The sequence below is a fragment of the Lissotriton helveticus genome, chromosome 1_2, assembly GCF_964261635.1.
Source record: "Lissotriton helveticus chromosome 1_2, aLisHel1.1, whole genome shotgun sequence".
NCBI lineage: Eukaryota > Metazoa > Chordata > Amphibia > Caudata > Salamandridae > Lissotriton > Lissotriton helveticus.
This window is the reverse complement of record NC_136058.1, coordinates 316,100,272-316,122,125: the sequence shown is the minus strand read 5'-3', so window position 1 is coordinate 316,122,125 and position 21,854 is coordinate 316,100,272. Positions and strand designations below refer to the sequence as shown.

Below are 21,854 nucleotides of genomic sequence, written 5' to 3'. Positions count from 1 at the left end.
CCAGTACAGAGGTCCTATCAAAGAGGCTCATCACATTCGAAACGCCTACAGAAGAACAACAAGGACTATGCAACAATGCAATAGAACTCAGACCTCTGAAAACCCAAATAAAGACATTTAGCAGAGACACAGCAATCTATACTGAAGTACCAAGTGAAAATGCAAGAAACAAAAATCCTGAACCAATTGGAACAATTGACAGAACTGCATCTGGTTACTTCATCAACTTCGATGATTCCTCTGAAGGTTTCAGCGAACAAAAGACACAGCCATCATCAAAATCCTTTAAAGACAAAGCTAAGGAACTTTTGAAACAACTGAAAGAAACATATCTGGTTTCTCCATGGATTGAATTTTGGGTGGGTTTTGGTGCATTTATCCTCATACTTTGGCTCATCATGGTATTTACTTTGGGACGCTTCATTGAGGGAAAATATGCTAAAATGGACACAGCAAGTCAGAACATCAACTTGGTCCTCAAACCACACACATCTTCGCACGTCGAGAAAAGAGAACTTTCTTCAGAACTTTCTTCAGCCAACTTCACAGCAATTCCAATACCTGGTGGGGTAGCCTGGGACAACACTGATTATGAAATTTATGGTCCGGTCGAGATCCTGAAATATCCACACCAAATCAAGATCTCCTTGAGTGACTTTGCAAAACCAAACTCATTTGCTGATGATTGGGACTTTGAAAGTATTAACAATATGATGTCTGACTTAGTAATGTCTGCTAAATTTACAAAACATGATTATTTGCAAGGTTCTACAAATTATGATAGTATGTATTGCTATAACCATTATGGTAACCATTTCTTGCATAAATCTGCACAACCTAGAAATGTTTTAAATTATAATCAATGGGAACATTGTGCAACACCTCCAAAAGGGAGTTCAAGAACCGTTTATGGCAAATATTCATACTTTCAAGGTTTTAACACAAGTAATGCTGAAACATTTTATTACAAATTGTCAAACAAGACAGGGATGAAAACCATGATAACCAACACAAAATTGATATATTCAGATTCATTCTTTGAAAAAATGAATACTTTTGGATTTGATTATTGGGACAAAAATGTTGATTTGAAAAGTGTTTGGGGTACAAAAGAATGGCAAGTACAGGGTTTAGAAGCTTTGTTTAGAGCCTGCATGATCCCAGAACAAATGATATTTTTAAATGACACTGTTCAACAAACCACCTGTCTTGGCTTAGCCAAAATCAAAGATTTAAATAACCTGTCTATTCCAAAGCCAACAATGTTTAGCAATAACTCTGATACAGATGAAGAAATAGACATAAACCATATACTTAACCAAAACAGAACACATCCTGATTGGAAACAATGGTTGATCTGGCCCACAGATACAAATAACTGTCAAGATAGATTCCTGAATAAAACACAGGGTTTCAAAATGACCAGGCCAGACCCTAGATATCCTCAAAGACATCACCCAGGGATAATAACAACCTACAGTGTGGGCAAATTATGCCTTCAATGGCTACAAACTTCCTCACTGCCTGAAATTAAGCAACACCTAACTTTACTTACTGATGGTGCTGACTTGCGTGATTTCATAATGGGACCACGCAAACAGCGTCAAAAGCGTTTCATAGCAGCCTCTGTATATGCAGCATACAATGAGGCCTGGAAGGTTACTCAAATTGAAACAGCAGAGAGAATACGTGAAATTGATCGTATTAATTTGGAAAAATCACTTTCTGTAGTGGACAATGGGTTAATGACTCTGTCCTCCAGAATATTTTCATTGGACAGCATTGTGTCTTCAGCAATCGATATATTATCGCAAGACTTACTGTTATTACAACATGGTCAGTCACAATTGCGTTCTATTGTACAGCTTGGCTGGACGTTACAAAATCTGCGTTCAGGCTATGTGCCTTGGCGTTTAATCAACACAACGTCACTATTCCAAATCTTTAACCTTACTGATAGACAAATCGGTATGGCGCAAAAGGGTGCTGATTATACAATCTTGAGCATTGAAAAACTAGAAAGATTACCAATGACAATGTCAGAACGACCTGTCAGTGAATGGATAATACACGGAATCATAAATATTCCAATCTCAACCTTCAGGTTTCAATACTGCCAAAAATATATACAGGCTGGCATGTACGAGAAATTGGGAAAGGGGTACCTTAAAACAACTTGGAACCTGCCCTATTCACATGCATGTGTCAGTAATAAAGGACAGAAAGTGTTTCTTAGTGGCAACAATTGTGCTATGTCACTAAGCGGCACGCTTCTGTGTAACGGTATTAGTTTGCACGGAGCCTGTGAAGGGAATTCGTACAACCTTTCATGTCACCAGCAAGGCGCACCTGCAACTGAAATAGAACCATTCTTTCAAAGACTCTATAATGGGAGTTACATTCTTATTGTAGACCGCAGATGTTGTAGTCTTATGCCCGGGACTCCTTATCTAGTCACTACGACGGCCAAGGTCAAGTGCTGTGGACGTTCTTTGTTCCCCAGCTCCTTTCCAGACAGGGAGGCAAGGGCATGGCCCAATTTGAAAATTACTTCTATTCGAATAGACACTTTAAGCAGAATGAAAACAGTGCTTCTTCAGACGCCTACAAGGCTCACGTCATCTAAAGAAACGTATGATCTACAAGTCGCAAGGACGACTGCAGAGATACATACATTATTATCAACCAATTCCCCCGTACATTTCGCGGAAATCCTGAGCGAAATCTTAAATATTTCTGATACCACAGGGGTCTCAAAGGTATTTAAGACAGTATTTTCGATGGCATTAACACCATTCAAAGCCATACTGGGTATTTTTCCAGATTTCGTCCATTCGATTTTTGGCGGACTTCCCTTGATCCTGGGACTAACTGCAGGAATCCTATTCCTAGTCCTTATTTTTCGTTATGGCAACCCATGTCACAGATCAAACTCTCGCGACAATGGAAGATACGATCCTAGCCATTGGATACCGGGACCGGATATCAAAAATCCTGGGACTCTCCCGGCTTAGAGACCTGAACATGACTTGGTTTCTATCATTTCGACCAATGTGGCAAAGGTGTGTTTTACCTGTACTAAGGTGTTTGCTATGCGGAGAAGAATGCGTGTTAGACACCTGTCTGACGCTACAATCGGATGCGCCAGTGGATGCAGATACACTGTTGGTTCCTACCAAGGTTCACGCTTTGTGCTGCCCTCAAAGGCTGCCAATCCTGATGACGGCATTCCTGGAATCTTCACCACTACTATTGAAGAGTAGTGAAGTTCAAGATGAAAGCAACATCGAACAGGTACGACCTTCTGTCAGCAATGCAAATCAGAATGTCAATGGAGACAATCATGCGCACGAATGCATGGTTACCCCTATTTCCGACTTAGTGGAACTTTCCCATGAAGCTGTTGACAGTTTTTTCGAAAGCCTGAATGATATGATGTTCTCTCCGGAACAGAAATAGAGACTTTTGAGTAAACTCGCACACGGCGTTCCCTGAATTCGGCCTTCAACTTTAAAAATAAAGTCACATGAACAATTACAATCCAGTTCACGGACAGCGATTTTTTCAGCAAGCCCCTAAAATATTTTTCTATATATTTTTTTCCGGGACACTGATCTTCTGCTTAAAGTAAGAAACTATTCCTAGAGAACTAAGATTTCTATTTTTAGATACTTTATATAGACTTTAGCTGCCCGCTGGTATGTTCACAAGTATTTTATTATGTGATGAAATGGTCTCGAACTTCCTTTCTGTATAGCCATATTAAGAGCCATTTCATGTGTATTTCTCATATACCAAAAAGCAATAATGCATAACAATGCGTGTTTACTTTTGCATTTAATTCATAGCTTAAGTGCATACGATATATATGACTGCAATTTTTCAGTATATTTGAAAATTTCAAAATGCATTTATGTATTTTGGGGTGGTAAGGTATACACTATACTCTATAGTATGTTGTACTATGTTATACTATGCATAGATTAGTAGATATGACCATAGTTAGCGTGGAGTGGGTGTCGTGTATTTCTATAGGTTCTGAATCAGTCCCCCTATTCCTAACCCTATTCTGGTTAAACTAACTATCAAGTTAACTAACAGTCAGCCCATGAGGCATGAAAACCCCCATGATGCAGATACCGTTATCTGACGCAGTCACACTACGGCACAGGAACGTGTTATCTGATTAGGTCATAACGCTTGAGATCTAATTAGACAAGCGACATTCCTCCAGCCCCTGATAAGGCATACGACGTTCTCATAACAAATCAAACCTATGACAACCTGGATAATCCGTGCGGCCATTGTTTTGATTTCACAGAGAACTTTTGCAAAAGAATGTGCTAACGAGCAAGTCGTATGACATCTTTATTGACGTACCTATGTCCATCCTTACGTCAATCTCGGCACCTTTAAGGTATAAATATTGCCGACCTTGCCCTATGCAAACACACGCGTGGTGACAAGACGGAGCAGCCATACTTGCCGAAGCCGAGAGCAGAAGCAGACCCCGCTGGCAGCAGCCCCGCCTTCCTGACGCGCTGAGAGACGCGCTGCTATCTCAAGCCGAGAGACCCAGCACCGGCGCTTCTGGGCAGCCCTCGCAGGCAGCCTGGAATATCGAGAGCAGAGAAAGAGATACCATTCCTCATTCATCCTAACTTCCAGGTACAGAACTGAATAACCCCTCACAGAGAATTCTTTAGTTATTCACTTGGCAAAAACAAACTTAACTTAAACTGTAACTTTCTATTCCCGCCCACGCATTAGACTTAGGTCAGGTACACGGGGTAGGCGTATTTAGAAACACCAGTTGAGTACGTTTAGTCAAATGTATATGTGTATGTAAATATATCTTAATCATTTTAAACATCATATGGCTCAGAAACCATATCAATGTTTTTACAGTATTATTTTATACTATTGCTTTTAATGTATGCACTTTACTTAACTATAAGTATTGCAATAATATCGATCCATTTCTCTTGTACGAGAAAAGAGACTGATCAATAAATAACACCTTTTTATTGAACACGCCCGTCTCTTCCTTTTCTCTACATTCTGATGAGACTAAGAATGCACGTACTGACTGAGTAAAATAATTGCCTTGTGCTCACACGACTCTGGAGATTGACTCTTGATTAGGGGAGAGCAAAGTTGTCATGTTCTATGGTTGTCAGAAACTAAATCCCTTCTTGTCTAATCAGGGGAGGTAATTCTTTCCTGAACATTCGAGAAAGTTTCTAGCGAACTCTGAGCTTAGCTGGCAAACCCAAAAATTAAGTCTAGTATCGACAGTAGTAGACCTAGTTAACGTCTGGCCTAGGCCTTTACTGCTGTAGGTACTATTCCAATGCGCAGAGCCTATTGGGAAGATAGGAACTACACTACACTTCCTGTCTCTCCGAACACACTACAGGCATGGGCAAGCACCCAGTGAAATCCGTACCGATGACGAGTTCCCCCCTCAACAACAATAAATCAACTTTCAAACATGAATCCCCCCTCAACCCCCCCAGATCAGGTTCCAAATAGTACCATCTAGTCCACATCCAAACTGTACCCTCAAAAAAAAAACCTCCTACTAACCTGACGGTAGCCACCGTAGGTGTGCCTTAAGGGCAATATGGGGGCCGAGCGTCGATGTGGGGTCCCCCCACTGCAAGCTGCATTGCGATCGAGCCCTATAACATCAGGGTCTATATAGGGAATCCCCGCAACCCTCCACGCAGTCAGTGAACTAACAGTTCCCCTGATGAGTCCCATCTCCCCCATTCATTTGCCCACCCCCCACCCCCCAACCAGAACTGGCTCACCCGAAAGTTTCATTGTTCATCAAGTAGGTCTTCTGCTGTCTCTGGGGTGACCACCGGGAGCTTCACGCTATCTGTTACAGAACCCTCCATGTCCGAGTGGCCCCCACTCTCTCCAGGTTCCGATTGTGCAGTCCCATGGTCTCCCTGAGGGCCAGATATGGAAGAGACCATCTCCAGCGCACCACGCCGCTCCGCCTCAGTCTCTATCATAGAGGGACGAGTAGTCCTGCCTCTGCGATGTCTGAACCTCTTAGGTTTCCGCTGTAGAATGTCCTCCATCGTGGATTGGGAAGAGGTTCCAAAACCATCCTTGCCAGCCCTGTATAATTCAAGCCAACTACACGCATCGTCCGGGGTGTCAAAGAACTTGGTGGAATCGTCTATGATGATGCGGAGTCGTGCCGGAAAGAGTAGGGAGTACTGGATGCCCTCAGCACGTAGTTCTCGTTTGACGGCTAGGAAGGAGGACCGACGTCTCTGCGTCTCGTAAGTATAGTCCGGGAAAATGTTCACACGACTGTTGTCCACCTGATAAGGTCCCCTCTGCCTGGCGGCCTGCAGTAGGAAGTCTTTGTCGCGGAAATGGAGCAGCCGCGCCACCACCGGACGGGGGGTCGGCCTTGCAACGGCGGTTTGGCCGGCACTCTGTGTGCACGTTCCAATGTATAGAAGGGGGACAGCCCCTCCGGCGCCACCGCCGTCCGTAGCCAATCTTCCAGAAACGCCACCATGTCCTCACCTTCAATTTTTTCCGGAAGGCCTACTATCCGAATGTTATTTCTCCTGTTGCGCCCTTCAGCATCTTCCGCACGTTTCTCTAGGGCTTCTATTCGGGACAGAGCGTCCTTCACCGTGGCGTCCAAAGCTTTCTGCGCCGGTTCCAGGTGTCGCACCGAACCCTCTACCTCCTTCACCCTGTCTGAGAGCCTACCGTGGTCAGCTCGAAGCAAACCCAAGCCCGTCGCAACTTGAGCGATGTCTTCTCGGAGGGCCGATCTAGTCCCAGTGATCGCCAACAGGATTTTGTCAAGTTGCTCCTGAATATGTGGGTTCCCTGGTCCTTCAAGGTGTAGGCGCTCTTCGTTGTCAGGCGGCTCCACGTCAGAGGCGGTCTGGGCACCTCCCTTAGGTCCCCTCGGTTTACCCATGGTTGTCGGGGTCTACGGGAGGGTCGCAGCAGGAGCGGGGGACTGTCAAGCCGGGGGTCGTCGTCGATGCGGCGCGACCGCCAGAAACTGCGTCGCTCTGCAGTCTGTTCCCCCGCGGCCACTAGCAGGCCCCCGAGGAGAGCAGGTCCCCAGATGGCGGTCAAGATGAGTGTCCGCCGGTAGGCCAGTCCGGGACCAAAAGGCAGAGCGCAACGTCGGCGGTCCAAGTGCTCCCCACTTCTTCAATGTGCTGAACAGATGTATGCTCCCAGCCTCAGTGTCAGGGGCAGGGGAGGCCCTGGATAGGCGCGGAGAAAGCTCGGGGAGCAGCGTGCCCTCAGAGTGCCCCCGGTCTCCACCTCGTCATTCGGCTTCCCAGTTGAGTACCACGGCACTACGCAGTGTGTCCTCGCAGCTTGGAGTGATGGGGGCGCTCCACAGAACTCAATAGCGACCTCAGAGCAGTCCACCCTCCATCAAACCAGGGGCCAGAGCTAGAGCGGCAGGCCGCCTCGGCTACCTCTGTGCGGCAAGGAACGAGCCGCTTCACCTCCTCCCCACGTAGCACCTCAGCAATGACTTGTGGCAGCGGACCGGGGTCTTCCACGGCCGGTCGCCGGGAGTCTCCAGTCCCCCAGGGGTCGTTCCGCAGTGTAGCGCCATGGCGCCATGCATTGCGTCCTTGCCCCAGGGGGGTGGCGAGGGCACTCCACAGTTTCCCCTCAGCGCCTCTAGAGCGGTCGGCTCTCCTTCAAGCTTGGAGCCAGATCCAGTGCCGCGGGCCGCCGCGGCAGCCCCCGTATGGTGATGAACAGGCCGATCCGCCCCTCCCCCATGCAGCTCCTCACCAACGTCTCGCGGCAGCGGACCGGGGTTCACCTCGTCCGGCCGCCGGGCGTCTTCAGTCCCCCCAGGGGTCATCAGGGGGCAGGCTGTATGGTGTCCCCCCAGTGGGGGAAGGATCGCCTGTCCCGCCGGGGGTGCCGGGGCGTCTGTCGCCTTCGGGTCCTCGGTCGTCTCCGAGGCAGTCAGAGTGAAGCGGGCGCCATCTTGACCTCCGCCGCGCAGTCCTCTCGCTCCGTCTCTTCCCCGTCCCAGAGACCGCCGCGGACCTCCAACCGCGTTGAAAGGTGTTCGGGTCACAGGGGATTTCTTTGTAGGGTTCGGGTTTCCCAGGGAGCCCCCAGGAGCAGGATTAATGATGGCTCGATCGCGGAGCCGAGCTACTAGGCGACCTCCGCCATCGGCGCTCAAGCCACGCCCCCCGCTAGGCCAATTATGCTGTGACCGCCACCCTGACGGTCACATCTCGCATCTTCAAAATTGTGGCGGGCAGTGCAGTAAGCAGCACCTGCCAAAATGTTGAATTTGCATACAGTGCATTGACAGGCACAACATGACAGGCACCGCGCGGTGCCTGCCATGTTGTGCGTGGCAATGAAGAGGGGTACTATAGGTACCTCCCAAGTGGAGCCACCCACCACCCACCCCCTAGGGGCCCGCTATGGGCCCCCAAAGTAATTTGCCATATGCCTTTCCATGGCGGAGTGTCTGCCATGGAAAGGCATACCCACCACAGGCATACTAATATGGATGGGGGTGCCTGCATGGAACCACCACCATATTGTTGGCCTTTTCCGCCCGGCCAGCAATCCGACCGGCGGAAAAGTGGGGGACGGACTTTCCGTCCGCCGCGGTACCCCTGCCATAGTAATATGGAGGGGGTAAATTGCGTTGTGATGGCACGCGGATCACCACCGCCCACCACCGGCAGCCAGGCGGTGGCGGTTCGCACAACATCATTATGGCCCCCAATGTGGTCTACTCTGCATGTGCACAATATTTCAGGAGCTGCAAAAACAAACGGAAGGCATCGTACTAACAGGACACTTAGCTATGATTCCATTTTTATTCACAATTCATCTAGTCACCAAGATCACCAAGGAGCAGTGTGCACAAAAACTTGTCTAAGAGGAAACATGTAGTGACTCAATATAGACTAAATAGTACAAGGTGCCCTAGATAAAAGCATACTCTGTCAAGCTACAGGCATGGGTGATGCCCCCAGGCCAATGATCGCATAAGAGTGTAACATAACAGGTAGTAAATCTAGAATTAATCTGTGCAACACTGCAGACGTGAGCATCAACTGCAAAACCACTTCTTACGCCACCACAGCCAAGAGAGACAACCTCAGAACATGAGCATCAACTACTGATGGTGATCAGCAGCTGCAAAATGTTGAATTGCAGTCATTTTCACAAGCGGCCCTTAAACTGGAGAAAATCTGGGCTTTGCATAAACTGCCCCACAAAGTCAAAACACACAATGGTCCACCTTTCCAGGGCAGTGCTATGGCTGAATACTTATGGATCCAGAAATCCATCCCTGATGGAGGAAAGGCATCAGAAAGTGCTGCAGCGCGGAGGCAGCACCCGTACACATCATAGTCAAAACCCTGGTGATCAGAAATGAAGATGATCCCTTCCTCCGGAAATCCCGGCTGCCTTCAACACCGTCAACATCCAACCATCGTCCACACCCTGAAGTCTAGAATAAGATTCACTAGTAATTGTCTTTTACTGGTTCTCCTCCCACCTTCTCAACCAACACCAGTGGGTTCACAAGGACACCCACCACAGATCACAGAAGATCCCTATCATCTACAGAGCCCCGCAAGGGTCCATACTGTCCCCGTCATTTTTAACCTGTACATGGCCCTCCCTGGGGCTCTAATCATTGATAACAGCATCAAAATGACCCTATATGCCAACAATACACAACTCACACAAAAGTCTGCTCTGCTCCGGAAGTCCAATGCTTCAGACACTATTTGCACCTCATCTATACTTGGATGTGCAGAATGTATCTGAAGCTGAATCCACCATGAAAGAATACCTGCTATTTCCAAGAATAGCAGAAACAAAATAGTACAAATTTGGCTCAACAGCATGAAGCTCGACAGCTTCAAATTCCATCTTACACCCAAAGCTACGTCGCTTGGATTCATCCTGGACACCAGCCTCACCTCAAGGAACACACTGCCAAGACTACAAAGATGGTCTGGTACCAGCTTTCTCTACTAAAGAAATGAAAAACAGCTCTCCCAGAAAGGGATATCAGAACTGCTGTTTAAGACCTTGTACTCTTACATCTGGAAAGAGGAAACCCCTGCTCAGGACCTCCCAGATAACACACGTCTGCCTCCCCACACAAGGGCAGCCTAAATGCCACAGCACATGTCATACACCAGTGAAGGAGAGCCACCAATTACAACAGCTGCTGAAGCCCGGGAACAAAGAATGAGAAATAAAAAAAAAGCCTGCATCTGACCCGGTGGAGGAAAACTGTGCACACTGTTTGCATGTGCTTGGTGGACTCTAATCAGGTGAGAGGGCATGGCGTTAACTGCAGAGTAATATGGGGAGCGTGAAATTATTTTAACCTAAAGCACGGAGTTAGGAGATCGATTTATTTGCTCCGATTTGAGATACTTCCACTAAAATCTTCTGCACAAAAGTGGCTACCAAAAGAACAAGCATTGAAAATGCAATAGGTCTCGCAATAGAAGAGTTTGACCTTTTGGTTTTGCAAATGGATGAGTGGTGTTGCGTGGATGAGTGGCGTTGCATGGATGAGTGGCGTTGCGTGGATGAGTGGCGTTGCGTGGATGAGTGGCGTGTGTGAGTGGCGTTGCGTGTGTGAGTGGCGTTGCGTGTGTGAGTGGCGTTGCGTGTGTGAGTGGCGTTGCGTGTGTGAGTGGCGTTGTGTGTGTGAGTGGCGTTGCGTGTGTGAGTGGCGTTGCGTGTGTGAGTGGCGTTGCGTGTGTGAGTGGCGTTGCGTCGATGAGTGGCGTTGCGTCGATGAGTGGCGTTGCGTGGATGAGTGGGGTTGGGTGGATGAGTTGCGTGTGTGAGTGGCGTTGCGTGTGTGAGTGGCCTTGCGTGTGTGAGTGGCGTTGCGTGTGTGAGTGGCGTTGCGTGTGTGAGTGGCGTTGCGTCGATGAGTGGCCTTGCGTCGATGAGTGGCGTTGCGTCGATGAGTGGCGTTGCGTCGATGAGTGGCGTTGCGTCGATGAGTTGCGTGTGTGAGTGGCGTAGCGTCGATGAGTGGCGTTGCGTCGATGAGTGGCGTTGCGTGGATGAGTGGCGTTGCGTGGATGAGTGGGGTTGCGTGGATGAGTTGCGTGTGTGAGTGGCGTTGAGTGTGTGAGTGGCGTTGAGTGTGTGAGTGGCGTTGCGTGTGTGAGTGGCGTTGCGTGTGTGAGTGGCATTGCGTGTGAGAGTGGCGTTGCGTGTGTGAGTGGCGTTGCGTGTGTGAGTGGCATTGCGTGTGAGAGTGGCGTTGCGTGTGTGAGTGGCGTTGCGTGTGTGAGTGGCGTTGTGTGTGTGAGTGGCGTTGCGTCGATGAGTGGCGTTGCATCGATGAGTGGCGTTGCGTGTGTGAGTGGCGTTGCGTGTGTGAGTGGCGTTGCGTGTGTGAGTGGCGTTGCGTGTGTGAGTGGCGTTGCGTGTGTGAGTGGCGTTGCGTGTGTGAGTGGCGTTGCGTGTGTGAGTGGCGTTGCGTGTGTGAGTGGGGTTGCGTGGATGAGTGGGGTTGCATGGATGAGTTGCGTGTGTGAGTGGTGTTGCGTATGTGAGTGGCGTTGCGTGTGTGAGTGGCGTTGCGTGTGTGAGTGGCGTTGCGTGTGTGAGTGGCGTTGCGTGTGTGAGTTGCGTGTGTGAGTGGCGTTGCGTGTGTGAGTGGTGTTGCGTGTGTGAGTGGCGTTGCGTGTGTGAGTGGCGTTGCGTGTGTGAGTGGCGTTGCGTGTGTGAGTGGCGTTGCGTGTGTGAGTGGCGTTGCGTGTGTGAGTGGCGTTGCGTGTGTGAGTGAGGTTGCATGTGTGAGTGGGGTTGCGTGGGTGAGTGGGGTTGCGTGTGTGAGTGGCGTGTGTGAGTGGCGTGTGTGAGTGGCGTGTGTGAGTGGCGTGTGTGAGTGGCGTGTGTGAGTGGCGTTGCGTGGGTGAGTGGCGTTGCATGGGTGAGTGGCGTTGCGTGGGTGAGTGGCGTTGCGTGGGTGAGTGGCGTTGCGTGGGTGAGTGGCGTTGCGTGGTTGAGTGGCGTTGCGTGGGTGAGTGGCGTTGCGTGTGTGAGTGGCGTTGCGTGGGTGAGTGGCGTTGCATGTGTGAGTGGCGTTGCGTGTGTGAGTGGCGTTGCGTGGGTGAGTGGCGTTGCATGGGTGAGTGGCGTTGCGTGTGTGAGTGGCGTTGCGTGTGTGAGTGGCGTTGCGTGTGTGAGTGGCATTGCGTCGATGAGTGGGGTTGCGTGGATGAGTGGGGTTGCGTGGATGCGTTGCGTGTGTGAGTGGCGTTGCATGTGTGAGTGGCGTTGCGTGTGTGAGTGGCGTTGCGTGTGTGAGTGGCGTTGCGTGTGTGGGTGGCGTTGCGTGTGTGGGTGGCGTTGCGTGTGTGGGTGGCGTTGCATGTGTGAGTGGCGTTGCGTGTGTGAGTGGTGTTGCGTGTGTGAGTGGCGTTGCGTGTGTGAGTGGCGTTGCGTGTGTGAGTGGCGTTGCGTGGGTGAGTGGCGTTGCGTCGATGAGTGGCGTTGCGTCGATGAGTGGGGTTGCGTGGATGAGTTGCGTGTGTGAGTGGCATTGCGTGTGAAATCAGCAGTGAAAAACGTGTTTATTTGTGAGCAGCTTAAAAGAAGTAAACTTAAAACTTGTCAAACACCATACATCATAAATTAGGCAAAATAGCTATAACAAGCTGAACTTCTTGCATCCATTATCGTTGCTCGAGTAATGCGCCCAAGATCACACAGAGGCTAGGAGAAAGGGTCGGGTTTGTGGTTAGGATGGACTAAGACTGCTGGAGAAGGGCACAGTGGGGAAGGATGATGTGAACTTCCAAAGCTTTCCCTAGACCTTTCCGAATGTTGTGAAAAGTAAATTTATTCGAAGCTTTAGAAAAGGAGCTGAGCTCGAGAAGCGCCTAGAAGCACCCAAAGTTACTGAGGAAGCCAAGGCGCTGAGGAGGGTTGGAGGGAAGGAGAGAGGCCGAGCTCGAGAAGCGCCTAGAAGGACATTAAGTCACTAAGGAAGCCAAGGCGCTGTGAAGGGAAGGAGAGAGGCTGAGCTCGAGAAGCGCCTAGAAGACGTAAAGTTACTAAGGAAACCAAGGAACTGTGGAGGGGTGCTGGAGCGAAAGGAGAGAGGTTGAGCTCGAGAAGCGCCTAGAAGGACATTAAGTCACTGAGGAAGCCAAAGCGCTGTGAAGGGAAGGAGAGAGGCTGAGCTTGAGAAGCGCTTAGAAGGACGTAAAGTCACTGAGGACACCAAGGCGCTGCGGAGGAGTGGAAGAAAAGGGGAGAACCTGAACTCGAGAAGCGCCTAGTATTAGAGGAATGGAACACAGTGAGAGAGAATGGATGAGAGTAAAAAACAAGAAAGGAAACAAGACGGAGGGCATTGCTGTGTGGAGGGGGGGAGGAGAAATGCACACGGCGGGCAGGGGAGGGGGCGGAGCGGGGAGAGCGGCATGAGGGTGTGAAGCAGCCGGGGCCTTTGAAGTGAAGCTAAGCTTCACTTCAAAGGTGTGGGAGGAGTGCGGCTGAGGGAACAGACGGCGATTTGGTGATGTGCACGTGCATTTAAGGTCAATGCGCTTGCGCATTGACCTAAAAGCCACGGGCACAGCACCAAATCGCCACAGTTAGTTAAACTTTGTTTAAAGCCCTATAGTCTCGCTTCTCTCAATGCGCATGCGCATTGATAGGTCACGAGACCTAAAAATCTAGTAGTCTCTGTAACTTTTGTAATGGAGGTGAGCATGATCTGGAACATCTGTTGTTTACTTGCCCAAATACGTCAGTCGTAGAAGCAAAAAAAGGTTTCTACAACCTATGTATATAAAATGTAGAATTATCTCTGTTCAGGACTTGACTTCACCTTGCAAGGTTCCGCCAAATAAATTTGTATGTTACAATTTATCTACATTATAAAAACCTTTTTAACTTTGTATTAGAATGAAATCTTTTATCATCTAACTGTTTACATTTTTATATCATGTATCAAATATTTGTGGTTCTCAGTTGAGAACTAAATCAAATCAAATAAACTTAAACTTGGGGAGCGTTTAATAACAGACAGTTCAAAGTTCAACAGCATTGTGAGTCAGCATGAAATAATGAGCTCACCTAGATCACACTGAGTGACGACATCTAAGGGCAGCAACCACAGCTCATCGTCGTCCTGACACCCACCCTGGCCAGTGACTCACCTACACCCCAATCGTCCTTGTTTGCATTGGGGGTGGTATGTCACATCTTGTGTACACCCAGGGATGCCCCTGCATTAAAAAAAAATGTCAACTTTCACAAACATTATTTTCTGAGTAAGGCTCCCTGTTTTCCGCTTTTACTGATTTTTACAGTTAAATACAGACAGAAAACATTCATTTTCTTGTCTGTATTTATATTTAAATGTAGATAAAAACTGGGTTGCTTTTTGAGTAATGCTAAATGATGTCTGCCATGACTGCCAGGCGAATAGATGTGTGGATTGATAGATAAGGGGGTTAAAAAATAAAGGAATTTTAGTAAAGCGGCTTAAACCACAGTAGATATGCACAAGGTTGATACTGAAATATGCATATTTTCATATACGTGCACTGATTTATCTTCTGCTGGTGTTCACAGCATTGAAACCTGGCAGACATTCAAGCATGAGTGCATATGTATCGGTTAAATAAATGTGGAAAATATACTAATTTCAGCTTAATTGTTCCACAAAACTCAAAATTAATATGGATAAATACAGATAAATATAACAAAAAATAAATATGGATATATACAGATGGAAATGGCAAAAAAAATACCAGAAAACTGGGAGCCCTAGGGACCACTGCTTACTCATCAAATAAGACTCTTCAAATGAGCCTCTCCTGTGGCTACCAATTTCTGACGTTAGGATTATTGTTAATAAAGAACCACTCTTGATACGGTGTATGACCGTGGTAAGTAATAAGACCAACATATTTATATTCATTTTGTTCATTGCCTCAACATTTTGCCAACACCTCTTATTTTCCCAAAGATTAGGATCCGGCAGAGCATTCAGGCATGGACGTCAATTCACCAAAATGCCAGGGGTAGCAGAAGTAACATTGCACGCCCGTTGACCTTCATTTTTACTTACACACACATGCTTACACATACACAAACATTCACACACACACTCTCTCTCACATAAACCCACTTTCACCCACAAGCATTCACACAACATACATTTAAAAATGTTTTTAACTTATCTCCGCTGCCAGTGAGAGTCATAAACCAGCTAATTGTACTCCATTTTATAACACTAATAGTAAATAATGTAATACTAGCCGCTATTAGAGCAATATAGAATTGAAAAAAAACAAGGAGAGAGCGACCCAACTCACATCCATAATGACGACCTGACTTTGGGCCAAGCAAGGGGTCACAGCAGCGACCCCTGGTAACCTATAAATGGCGTCTTGCATTGAGGCTTATGAAATTACCACTTGGCAGAGGGACTGTCTATCAATCAAAGTTTTCAAAAGTCTGTAAACGATAAATAATGTACTTGTAATAAGGTAGACAGGACATCCGTCACATTTGTGATAAAGTACCCTTTATCCAAACTCTAAATCAGGTTCATAGTGCCTGCTACAATATGTGGTAGGCATGGCAGCACAGCATGAGTATACATTATACTTCGCCTCGCGTAAACAATGGAAATGGCATGCACGGGCACTACAGTCAAAGAGGTTAAGAAAGGAATGGGCATTCCGAGTGTATTGTGCACAGTAGTGGTCAGCATGGATCGGTAGTGTTGAGGCAGGGGAGAAATAAGGGGACATTTTAAAAAAGAAATAAAACTTACCTTACCACTGCGTCTCTCTGTCGTTTCCCCTCGCGTCAGGAATGAAAAAGGAAGCAGGCATCCAGGCTCCCCTGCCCAATCACAATGTTGCAATGAAGCATTGTGATTAGTCAGGGGAGCCTGGGTGGTTACCAATCACAATGCTGCAATGCAGTGCCATGATTGGTCCGAGAGCCGTGGTTCGACGCTGGGGCCTGGGCATGTTCGTCATATAGGCTGTAATGCAGCTTGCATGGAGAACAGGGAAAGGGTGCATAACTGTTTGGCCATCACGAGAGGGGCAGCCAAACAGTCATTGCGCACTTAGGAGGGTGCTACCCCTCCTCCCCCTGCTTTGCAGTCCCACCACGCAAAGCTGCTGCAGCAGGAGGACAAAATACAATGATAATAATTTGTCCTTTCTTTTACTGCTTCAAGGCAGTGGGGCGACGCTCCTCCACCTTAGTGGAAGAGCCGCCACTGATTGTGCAGTTACATGCAGGTGAACATACCAAAGGTGGTATAGATGACATGGACACAGAAATTGAAATCTTAGATCAACCAGTTAAAGCAATTTCCGGGAAAGAGAGGCAAAGGATTGAAAGTTAGTTGAGGCTATACTACTTTCTCCCCATGAAATTTAATTTCCTCAGCAAAGATGTTAAATAATATGTGGACATAAATCATGAATCGTCCCACTGTCAACTAAGCATTATTCTGCATGTCCGGTCTCCCCTTCTATTTAACTTTATGCTTTGTTTTTAACTGCAGCTGTAAAAGACAGTGGTACTCTTTTGTTTAGGGTAGGGGGACTATTTGTAGATGTAAATAGTATGCTTGCCAGGCTCAGCTAGTCTGCCTACTTCTGATATGTCCATGAAACTCCGCGGCCAGACAGGAAACTAAAAGCAGATTAGCCAATAATACTCAAACCACTGCTGCTCTCTTCCTCCTCACTCTGTCATTTGTGTCTCCCCTCTCTCTTTGCTCCGTTTCCTGAAACCCCGATCTTTACTTGGGGGAGCTGGAGAAAGTAGCAGAGGTGCCAGCCCCAGTTCTGCCAAGTACCACGCATCAAGAGTTAGACTAACACATTTTAGTTTGGTGGTCTGCATCACTGCATTAAAATGCATTAGTCACGCATTTTAGCAGCTTGACACCACCTGTGTACTGTGAGCGAGAAGCTGTAAGTGAGCATGAGCATTAGAGGGGTGCTGCATTATCAGCTGCACGGCCGGCGAGTACTGTGCAGACTGTGCTGTAAGACTCGACCCGGCCTCTTCAATCAGATCTGTGTGTAAAAAGTAACTGAACATTAGCAGCCTGCGCTCACCTCGGGCGCCAACTACCGTGGGCTCAGCTGAGCTGACTACATTGATTGGTAAACAGCTGAGACTCATTGCGGCTGCCTCAGAGGCGGCACCAAGTCACCTGGCCTGTAGTTCCATTCTGCTAGTAGCAGTGACTAAAGACAGCCTGTAAGTGAATCTGGTGGTGGGTCGCCTTCTTCCCTGTGTTGCTGTTTTTCGGCAATTGCTGCCAACGCATTATAATTAGGGCTCCCGGTTTTATGGTATTTAGTTTTTTAACATTCCTGTCTGTATTTATTCATATTTATTTTTGGGCTGTTTTTTCTGTATTTATGCATATTTATTTTGTGTTTTGCATATAAATGTAGTTGTAAAACTGTACATTTCTGTATTTATTTAAATGATAGACGCGCTCTCATACTTTGATGTCTGTCATGTTTTAGCTTTTTGAGGTTTCAAATATTACATAACAGTACATCCATTGGCACATATTAGCATTATGCCAGAAATGTATATTGATACATGCAGTTATTTAAAGAAATGTCATCCTGTTTTTTATTTTCCTATGATGTCCATCTGCTCAGCAGTTGGGCTATAATTCATGAAAGACAGCACTAAGAGCCACTTAAAAGAAGCACATTTCCTGTATTTATCCACTTTTAAAAATAAATGCAGACAGAAAGCACAATGTATTCTGTCTGTATTTATCTGTAAAAATCCGTAAAAACGGAAAACAGGGGGCCTTAATTATAATGCTGCAGGGTCCGGCTTCAGTACAGGGTGCAGCAGCAGTATGCTTTTAATTTCAATATCATGCCGACAGACCTGTACCCACAGGAATTGCTGCAGCCCGCTGGAGTTTTCAGCTAAATCACAGGACAACCTGTACTCCCTGACCTGGTCACATGTGCTGCTGCCATGGTGTGTGTGTGTGTGTGGTGGAGGGGCACCAGGGGTACCTTTGTGTCCGGTCACGGTAAGAGGAGAGACACAGAGTGTCTTTAACCCTTTCCGTGTTCCTGTCGGCCAACGGTCGTCCCAAGCACTAACTCGCTAGTAGGGCAGCCCCGCCCACTCATTAGAACTCCGCACCGCAGCGGAAATTTGCACCGCAGTTAAGGAGTTAAAAGGCACACAGCACAGCTCTCAAGTCAAGACAGCAGTGCCACCACTCCAAGAGTTCCTCTCACCATGACAGATTTTAATTGTGACGTCCTTCTGCAGCCAGTAAGACTTACGGACACTTCAGCTGCAGCCCAAGACAACAGGCAGCTGCAGCACAGAGCTGTGGTTCTCAGACACTTGGCAAGTAAGTCAAATAATGCAGCTGATTATAATGTTCCTGCTGAGAGAGGTCAGAGTTTTGTCTACTGGCAGTTTTGACTCACCAGCATAGCTAGCGCTGAGGGTTGAATGCCTGCTGCAAAGAATGTGTACCATGCAGATCACAGAACTGCATTTTATGTGGATAGCTGAGTGGCTTACTGCTTTTGTCACAGAGATCATTTTGATATAATGGGTGCAATTTCTGATATTAATCTGTTTCCATGGACTTCATTGCTTGATTTTGCTTGCAAGAAAGTGTTATTCTAAGTGCAACACGTGTGGTCATTGAATGTCACTCATAAGTACACTGAAAGTAGGAAAATGTCACACATAAGCCTCCAAAAACTCAGGCCCACAGGGGGAAATTAAATTACAGGCAGTCCCTTTTCTCTGTACTGCTGAATGTTTTTGTGTAGGTACTTACTTTTGCACTAATTTAATTTAAAGCCAATTAGTTTCTATTCCATGTATGTTAAAATAGTATGTGTGGGTTACTGTATGACTGAAGGCCCGTGTGCCTGCTGTGCACGTTTACTAATATGCCTGCTGGTCTTAGTGCTGAAACATGTGTACATGTGGACACTGAGAACACAAACTCTAAACCTTCTTCTTTGTCGATGCCCGTTTATCTTGGGTTTCAAATACAGCTGTGAACATCTGCATCATACCATGGACTCACCTCCGTGATCTGCAGGTTAGTACCCGGGCACTGGCACGCTAACCTGCTGCCAGGCACACGTTTGTACTAGCAGCAAACAGGCCAAGAGTTTGCAAGAATAACTTGTGGTGGGGGCGGTTTATGTTCCCCATCGACTTGCATTTAAGATGGAGAAATGTGAAAACGGCGTTCGCTCGCCTGGAGCGGGTCAGCTGGCGCCAGAGGCTGTGAAGGGTAACAGGGGAACTACGACGAGAGTTGGCCACGGAGAATCTATACTTTGACACCTCCGGTGAATCGGTTCCCTTCTCCCGCGTCACTTCCGCCCCTCAGAAAAACATCCGTCTGCTTGAAGGGAAAGTTCGGGGTTCAATGAGGCCAAAATGTGAAAGGTCACAGCTTCTGTCACTGGGGCTTTTCAAGTTAGTGCATTCAGTCCTATACTCACTGGGATGTTTAGAGTGTGCCTCAAACATACATTACATTGTACATATATACCAAATAATGTAGTATTTACCGCTGACTGACCCTCATCTGCAGTCCAGCCAGCATTTTCTCTCATCCGCGCCAGTAGTGAAGTGGTATCATGCAAGATTCCCATTCTTGCGACCCGGGTTCGATTCCCGGCTGGCGCATGCATTTTTCCCCCCATTAAATGATAAAAAAAACTCTTGCCTTAACTGTTTATCCGGACATGCTTTATTACAAAACGGAGTCAGTTTAACGAGGAAATGTTTTAAAAAAAATTTAAGATAATGACAGATTTTACATGTTCTTTTGGTACTTTGAAAAATGACTGCAAAGGGCCTTTTAATTTTTTGTCCTGGACTAAATTATGAACCAGGGTAAGAAGTCACTCCCTGCTTTTACATCAGAGTACAACATAATCTGGTAAACATTTTGTCAATTTCTCTGTAGATCGATTTGGTCTTCGTAAATTTTAGGTCTTGCCAAGGCAGCTGCCTCGAAGAGACATTCAGTGTCTGAGATATGGGCTTCAAAAAACGCCCAACTTTTTGATTGGTTCCTCGGAATGTCCTTTAGAAATGATTGCTTATCATTGATTATCACTAAGTAGTCCCTCCTCTTGTTTCTCCCTGGAAACCGCCTCTGCTACATGAATCCTTTCACTATGGGCAATATGTTTCCCTTCAGTGCACTACTTTGTCTTTTCCTCTGTCCTCGCTGCTTCTCCCAGATCACTTAATCTTCCTGCCCTTCCCGGAACAATACCTCCTGCCCCTTGCAGATTGTTTGTATTCAAAACAGCTGCTCTTCTCTCCCTCTCACATAGCTGCCAAGGTTTCATATTGCTTAATTGTGATATTTTCATGATTTCAGTGTGGTTATGAGTGACATTCAACGACTTTGGGTGACTCTTTCTTGCAAGCAAAAATCAAGCAATGGAGACGAGGGAAACATGTATCAGAAATTGCAACTATATTAGCATACAGTAAGCCTACAAGAGCAGAGTTGCTATTCACGTTGATGTAAACCAGATCACTGAACACAAAATATAGACAATGTGTGATTTACTGGTGTCCGTCCTCGTGGTCCCTATTGTTGTTTAAACCCACAACTGGGGGAGGAGCCAAGATGGCGACCGGGATGGCTGCGTAACCGCTCGGCTCTGTGAGCCTTTTCACCCCGCACATACATCCTGGCACTTATCCTGAGCCGCAACGATATATTTAAGTAGGCGAAGAACAACTTTCACTTACCGTTTGCTCCCGAAGCTTCTACGTGCGGCAGACCCGTTGAAATGCCCCCGACTGTTTTGTGGCCTTCACGGAGCTGGGACCGGGGTCTTGAGTGAGGAGAGTGGCCGGCCGCGACCGCATCAACAGCGGCCTCTGGTGATGGTGTGGAGTCGGACGGTGGGAATCGAAGACTTGCTGGCCGATGGCGACAGTGCCGACCCAGTCCATCTAGCGGAGAGCCTGGTGGGCAGTGCGATACGGCAGGATCGAGGGGTGCGCACGACATTTGGCCCCCCATTCCAGTGCTGTGTCCGGGCATATTAACGACCTTTCCCGGTGTCGGTGGGCGGCTCCCAGGGAGCGACGGAGATTTTGTGTAGCCCTTTGGTGCCCCTCCGCTGAGAAACCTGCCTTGACTTTCGGGATTCCCGTAGTGAATACTGTTCCCCCCTGGTGTGGGGCCCGGTCCCGAGGTGAGGTGGAGAAGGACGGCGCCGGATCAGCTAAGATGGCGGAGGGCACCCACTTACGCACACCTCATCCGGGCAGAGAAGCCGCTGTGCGTGAGAGTCCTGGGGTCTGGCGACATGAGAAAGAGCCCACGTTTAGAGATGTCCTGGCTGCGTTAACAACCCTGCAGATGACCCTGATCCGGGACGCCCGGGTTCTGGGAAGAAGGATGGCCGCCATTGTTGTCCCACCGCTCCACATCGGCCTGGTTCGATCTCCAGGAAGTGCCGATGTGCCCGCTTCTGCGTCAGTGATGAATTCTCCAGCTACGCCTCCGTTTGTGGAGAAGCCGATAGACCCGGTTCATGATGCCGCTTTGGATAGATCTGTAGTATATGTGAGGGACTCGTCGGGTCCCTTATCTGTTTGGCGGCTGAGGAAACAACATCGATCGATGGATTGGGCTGCCCCGGCGGTGTTTCACCGCTTACTAGCTTGTGTGACTCTCTCTTCCTGGATGGTGAGATTGTGTGCAGACTGGAGGATGTTTCCGATGTCGATACTGACACAGACGGATTTCA

The 21,854-nt window shown here is 47.7% G+C and overlaps 1 non-coding gene across 1 annotated transcript; it reads left to right on the top strand.

Annotated features, from left to right (window-relative positions):
* Positions 1–19,687: 19,687 nt before the first annotated feature.
* On the top strand, positions 19,688–19,758 carry TRNAG-CCC (transfer RNA glycine (anticodon CCC)). The gene has a single exon. It is a non-coding gene; the product is annotated as a tRNA-Gly (tRNA).
* The last annotated feature ends 2,096 nt before the right edge of the window (positions 19,759–21,854 follow it).